The sequence below is a fragment of the Vipera ursinii genome, assembly GCF_947247035.1.
Source record: "Vipera ursinii genome assembly, chromosome: 2".
NCBI classification, from domain to species: domain Eukaryota; kingdom Metazoa; phylum Chordata; class Lepidosauria; order Squamata; family Viperidae; genus Vipera; species Vipera ursinii.
In genome coordinates this window covers 18337992-18344153 of record NC_139513.1, presented here as the reverse complement: position 1 = coordinate 18344153, position 6162 = coordinate 18337992, and positions in this window count along the sequence as shown.

Below are 6162 nucleotides of genomic sequence, written 5' to 3'. Positions count from 1 at the left end.
TACATCGTGGTGACCAAAACTGGATGCAGTATTCCAGGTGTGGCCTTACCAAGGCATTGTAAAGTGGTATTAGTACTTCACTTGATCTTGATTCTATCCCTCTGTTAATGCAGCCTAGCACTGTTTTGGCTTTTTTGGTAGCTGCAGCACACTGCTGGCTCATATTTAAGTGAATGTCCACTAGGACTCCGAGATCTCTCTCACAGTTACTACTATTGAGCAAGGTACCAGCTATACTATACCTGTGCATTTGATTTTTCCTGCCTAAATGCAGAACCTTACTTTTTTCACCATTGAATTTCATTTTGTTAGATAGTGCCCAGTGTTTGAGTCTGTCCAGATCCTCCTGTATCTTAAGCCTATCTTCTGGAGTATTGGCTATTCCTGCCAGCTTGGTGTCGTCTGCAAATTTGATGAGTTCCCCATCTATCCCCTCATCCAAATTGATGAAGAGGTTGAAGAGCCCTGGGCCCAAAACAGAGCCCTGGGGCACCCCACTACACACTTCCTTCCATGTAGATGCAGTTCCATTGAGGACCACACGCTGAGTACGGCCTGTCAGCCAGCTACGAATCCATCTGGTGGTGATGCTATCTAACCCACATTTTTCTATCTTATCAAGTAGTAGGTTGTGATCTACTTTATCAAATGCCTTACTGAAATCCAAGTAAATTAAATCTACAGCATTCCTCTTGTCCACTAGTTTTGTCACTTGATCAAAGAATGTAATAAGATTTGTCTGGCATGATCTGTTTTTGACAAACCCATGTTGACTTTTAGTGATGACTTTGTTTGCATCAAGGTGTTCGCTGATTTGTTGTTTGATTATCTTTTCCAGAATCTTCCCAGGTATTGAGGTCAGGCTGATAGGTCTGTAGTTTCCTGGATCTGTTTTTTCCCCTTTTTTGAAGATGGGAACTATATCAGCTCTCTTCCAGTCCTCTGGTAGTTCCCCAGTGCTCCAGGATCTTTGAAAAATATAGTTCAGTGGTTCTGAGATCACGTCTGCCAGTTCCTTGAGAACCTTGGGGTGTAATCCATCTGGTCCTGGTGATTTGAACTCGTCTATGCTGGACAGGTGCTCACTTACCATTTTCTTGCCTATCTTAACTTGCGTTTCTATTCTGTTTTTTATGGCACTGGTTTTGGTAGGTTGGACTGTTAGTTCTCCAGAAGGACTTCAGAGCATCAATGCATCTTAGCCCAAGACTCAGTAGATTAGCCCCTTTTACCAGAGTAGCAGAGATAATGGAGAAGCTTCTGGTGAGTACATTCTCAGGAATGTGCCACATGCCCTGGAAAAAACTATGGTTGCTTTAATGCAGTGCTTTTCAGACTTGGCAACTTTGAGATGTGTGGTCTTCAACTCTCAGAATTTCCTAGCCAGTTGCCAAGCTTGAAAAAGACTGCTTTAATGAGTTTCAGGCAGGGCCTGCATTTATCTTCTAATGTTTCTCTTTGAAATCAGTTGCAGAGTCCTATTAGTAGCAAAATAATTTCTGGGGTCCCAATCTGAGCCAGTGTTGCACAAGGACAAATTAGAATTAAATCAAAACAAGATGGTTGAAGAGAAAAAAGGTTTGTTTAAAAGACAATTAATTTGATTGTAAAATATTCCCCACCCCCCAAAAAATAGTTTTTGCAATAGGAATGCTTAATATTCTTGTTCTACCTAAGAAGCAAATGTTGCATGTAGATTGTTGAAACCTGGCATCGAAACACAAAGCCCATTATCATTATCCCACTTCCTTTATTAATGTTTATATTATGAAGCAAATTGCAAATTTTAAAAATGAAATAAAGACAAAATGCATATTTAAACATTGAGTACATTCAAATGTTTGCCATCTTGTGCAAGAAAATTGCTTCCTTCGGGAACCACTCACCTTTCTGAGTGGAGATGGTCCCATTTGCACAAGGAACACAGTCATAGCAGCAAATAGGCTGTCCTCTCTGGACCACCTTGAGAAAACCAGAATGGCAGCTTTCCACACATCTGGAAGGAGGCAGGGTCTAAGCAGACAATAGCAATAGCATTTAGACTTATATACTGCTTCATAGTGCTTTACAGCCGCCTCTAAGCAGTTTACAGAGTCAGCATATTGCCCCAAATAATTTGGGTCCTCATTTTACTGACCTCGGAAGGATGGAAGGCTGAGTCAACCTTGAGCCAATGAGAATTGAACTGCTGGCAGTCATCAGAATTAGCCTGCAATACAGCATTCTAACCACTGTGTCAGCACGGCTCATAGTCAGCACTCTTTTTGAGAGCCGTTAAGGCCATTTGGAGGTTTATCTCCAAGTAGCCTCAACAACTCTCAGAAAGAGCGCCAATGACCAGATGACTACAAGGAACATAAATCCTTCCGCTCCCCACCATTCAGTCAGAACTTAAGAAACTTCTTGGATGAGAAGTGAAATGTCTTCAAGGACAAAACAAAGAAAGTCCAGTTACCTCTTGAAAAATCACCTTTGGGATGTCCATTTATTTATTGAATACATTTATATAATGGCCCAACCAAATCTGGGTGGCTCTCAATCAAAAATTAAGAGGCACATAAAATCATTGTAAAACTAAAAAGCCAACTGATTAAAATACTAAAACTTTAAAAACAAACCAACAAACCACAACAACAAAAACTAGGCACCAATCCATTTTAATATGCCATTATCTAGTCTTCTCCCAATGCATGGAGGAAAAGCCAACTCTTCAAAGCCTTACAGAAGGCTAAAAGCATGGATGCCTGGTGAACTTCAAGTGGCAAAGTGTTAGACTACTGCAATGCTCTCTACATGGGGCTGCCCTTGAGGACCACTCAGAGGCTCCAACTGGTACAGAATGCAGCCACGAGAGTTGTGTTGGGAGTCTCCCGATACTCCCATGTTACACCTCTGCTCCGTGAGCTGCATTGGCTCCCAGTTGTCTTCCGGGTGAGATTCAAGGTTCTGGTAATGGTTTTCAAGGCCCTACATGGCATGGGTCCGGAGTACCTTAGGGATCACCTGCTGCCGGCATCAACTTCCCTCCGCCCTGTGCGTTCCCACAGAGAGGGCCTCCTCAGGGTGCCACCGGTCAGAGAATGTCATCTGGTGGCCCCCAGGGGGAGGTCCTTCTCTGTGGGCACCCCGGATTTATGGAATCGTTTGCCGGTTGAGCTCCGGATGGCGCCTGACCTTCGCTCCTTCTGACGCGATCTGAAGACTTATTTGTTCGAACAAGCCGGCCTGGCCTGATGGGGGATGGGTTTGGATTTTATTGTTGTTTTAAGTGTATTTTAACCTATTGTTATAACTTGGGCATTTCGTTTAATTCTTTTTTAACTTTTGTATTTTTATATTTTTATATCTTTGCCCTGTTCACCACCCTGAGTCCTTCGGGAGAAGGGCGGTATACAAATAAAATTATTATTATTATTATTATTATTATTATTATTATTATTATTATTATTATTATTATTATTATTATTATTATTATTATTATTATTATTATTATTATTAGGGCAGGCCTACCACACAAAAAACATGCTTCCTGGTTCTCATTATATGACAATGAGAGCCTTAAAAATGAGTTACAATCTCAAAAATGTCCCTTTCAACAGAAATATTTAGTTAAAAGTGAAAGATTTATAATTTTATATGATCTGAAGAGAAACCAGAGTATCTAGTTATCTAACAGAAAGCAGAGGCAAAGATGGAAATTACACAAAGCTGAGGAGGGGGTGTTCAGTAAGTTTAGGAGTGAGATTAAACCCTAAAAATAGCACTAAATCAAGGCAAGTGAAATAGTTGATGTCCTCAGAATATTCCTGCTCCCAATTTCTTTCCTTCTGTGCTAGCTGTGCTACATATTTGCGTGTGAGACATGCGATTATAAGAATTCAGCCATCTGAAGCTAATATGCTGAATGAATTTCCAAAAACATGTAGTGTTTTGATCTGCATCATTTCTAGCATAATATGTCTGTTCAAAAGCAGATATTTTGCATTACCAAGTACGGGAATACAAGATTGAGATGGCTGTCTCATATAGCAACCTGTTTCAAGTGAATGTGATGCTGAAAAAGTAACTCTATGATTTGCCCCTGTATTTACCACCATCCCAGTGTCTCAGAGTCATGTGGTTGCCTTTTGGCAAGCTTCGTAGACAGCTTCTGCTTAACCACCAGAGTTACTGGTCCCAATTGTAGTTGCTTAATGAGGACTAGTTGATCTTCATTGCTCTTCTCTTACTATTGTTATTACTCTTTGTGCTATTCTGCTAATTGACTGCTCTTTGTTTGCTTATATTTCATATTTCTTAACTGCCCATCTCCCTCAGAAAGGGGGTCTTTATCAAAATATTTTGGTTTTACATTTTTATATTTTTTGTTGCTAGTATATTTCTATATGCAGAAACACTGTGTCAATGGCTATTCCTGGTGGGTAGTTTTATAATATTAATGATAAATAAATAAATAAATAATAATAATAATAATAATAATAATAATAATAATAATAATAATAATAATAATAATAATACCTTTATTGTCAAAGTACAACATGTGTACCTTGAGATTAGCTGAGCCTCCCCCCGTGCTCTCTCCCCCCAACACACAGTGACAACAAACCCTCCATCCTACCACCCATGTGAACCAACTACACCACACACCGGCCTCCCAAGTCAATTCTGCATAAGATTATGTCCCATTTAAAAGCCTAACAGCCCACGGATAAAAGCTATTTTTCAGCCTGTTGGTACGGCTGGCTATACTCCTATATCTCCTACCGGATGGTAGGAGAGTAAAGAGATACCGTCCAGGGTGTGAGTCATCCCTGAGAATCTTCCTCACTCTTCCAAGGCAACGAGCCCTGGCGATATCATCCAGTGGTGTCAGGGAACAGCCCACAATGTCTTGTGCTGTGCTCACTACCCTCTGTAATACTTTCCTATCTGCGGCTGTCAGACCAGCATACCAAACCGCAATACCATACGAGAGGACGCTCTCTATAGCAGACCGGTAAAAGAGGGTCATTAGCCGTTGTTCTACCCTGTTCTTCCGCAAGACCCTGAGAAAGTGAAGCCTCTGTTGGGCCTTTCTGGCCACCTGGGTTGTGTTAACTTTCCAGGTCAGATCTTCACAGAGGTAGACTCCCAGAAATTTAAAGGAGGAAACTCTCTCCACACAGTCCTCCCCGATGTAAAGTGGGGCAGGTTCCTCCGGAAATCTAACACCATCTCTTTCGTCTTGCCGATGTTTAGGTGCAAGTTGCTGTTACTACACCATATGGATAGTTTTTGTACCTCTGCCCTAAATGCATAAACAAACCAATACTTATAGAAACGTGTTTTACTTTCCCAGTTCAATTGTTGGAAACTGCCTTATTCCTGAAAAAACAATGCATTCTATGGTCCCTGAAATGTCCAAATGGACAACAAAAAGAAATCAGAAGATCTAAAGAACTTCAGAGAGAGTCTTGCAGTAATTATATGGTAGGTGAAAGTAAGGGGAGTGACATGGAATGACTTCTTCCCTCCCACCTGGTTGAGCCATTTGAGCCACACCATGGCATCTTCATCAATGTTAAATTGGAGCTCCGAGGAGCCCTGCCTTCCTATGCTTCCAAATTGCACACTGGCGATAGAACCATTAGGAAATTTCACCCAATTCACAATGTCCAGATCAGCTGCTAGTTCACCATTCTCATCTAAATACACTCCATCCGTGGAAGTGTTGTAAAAGTGAGAATCTTGCAAGAAAGGATGAAGCTGGAACAGCAAAAAAAGATGTGTGTTTAGTAAAAATGAATTTCTGTTGAGCAGTCCTACAAACCCCAAAATAGCTTTTTATTAATCTTATTTATAGATGTTAAGAAGTACAGGAAGTCCTTGCATAATGACTACAGCTGGGGCTGGAATCTTGGTTGTTGAGGAAAGTGGTCATTAAGCGAGATGTTATTGTGATTGTTATGCTCAACAACCATGGTCCTACCATTCCCAGTTGGAGCTGTTAAGCACTCTCATGTGCCATTAAGCGAACAAAATATCAGGTAATGAGTGAAGGCATCCTGGCATGAAGCTCAGGGAGAAAAGGATTTTCTTGATTTTGACAGCTGAAATTCTTCAACAGGGAGCTCTTTTACCCAGTCACCAGAGACAAAATGGAGTTCTCTTGGCAGCTGGCAG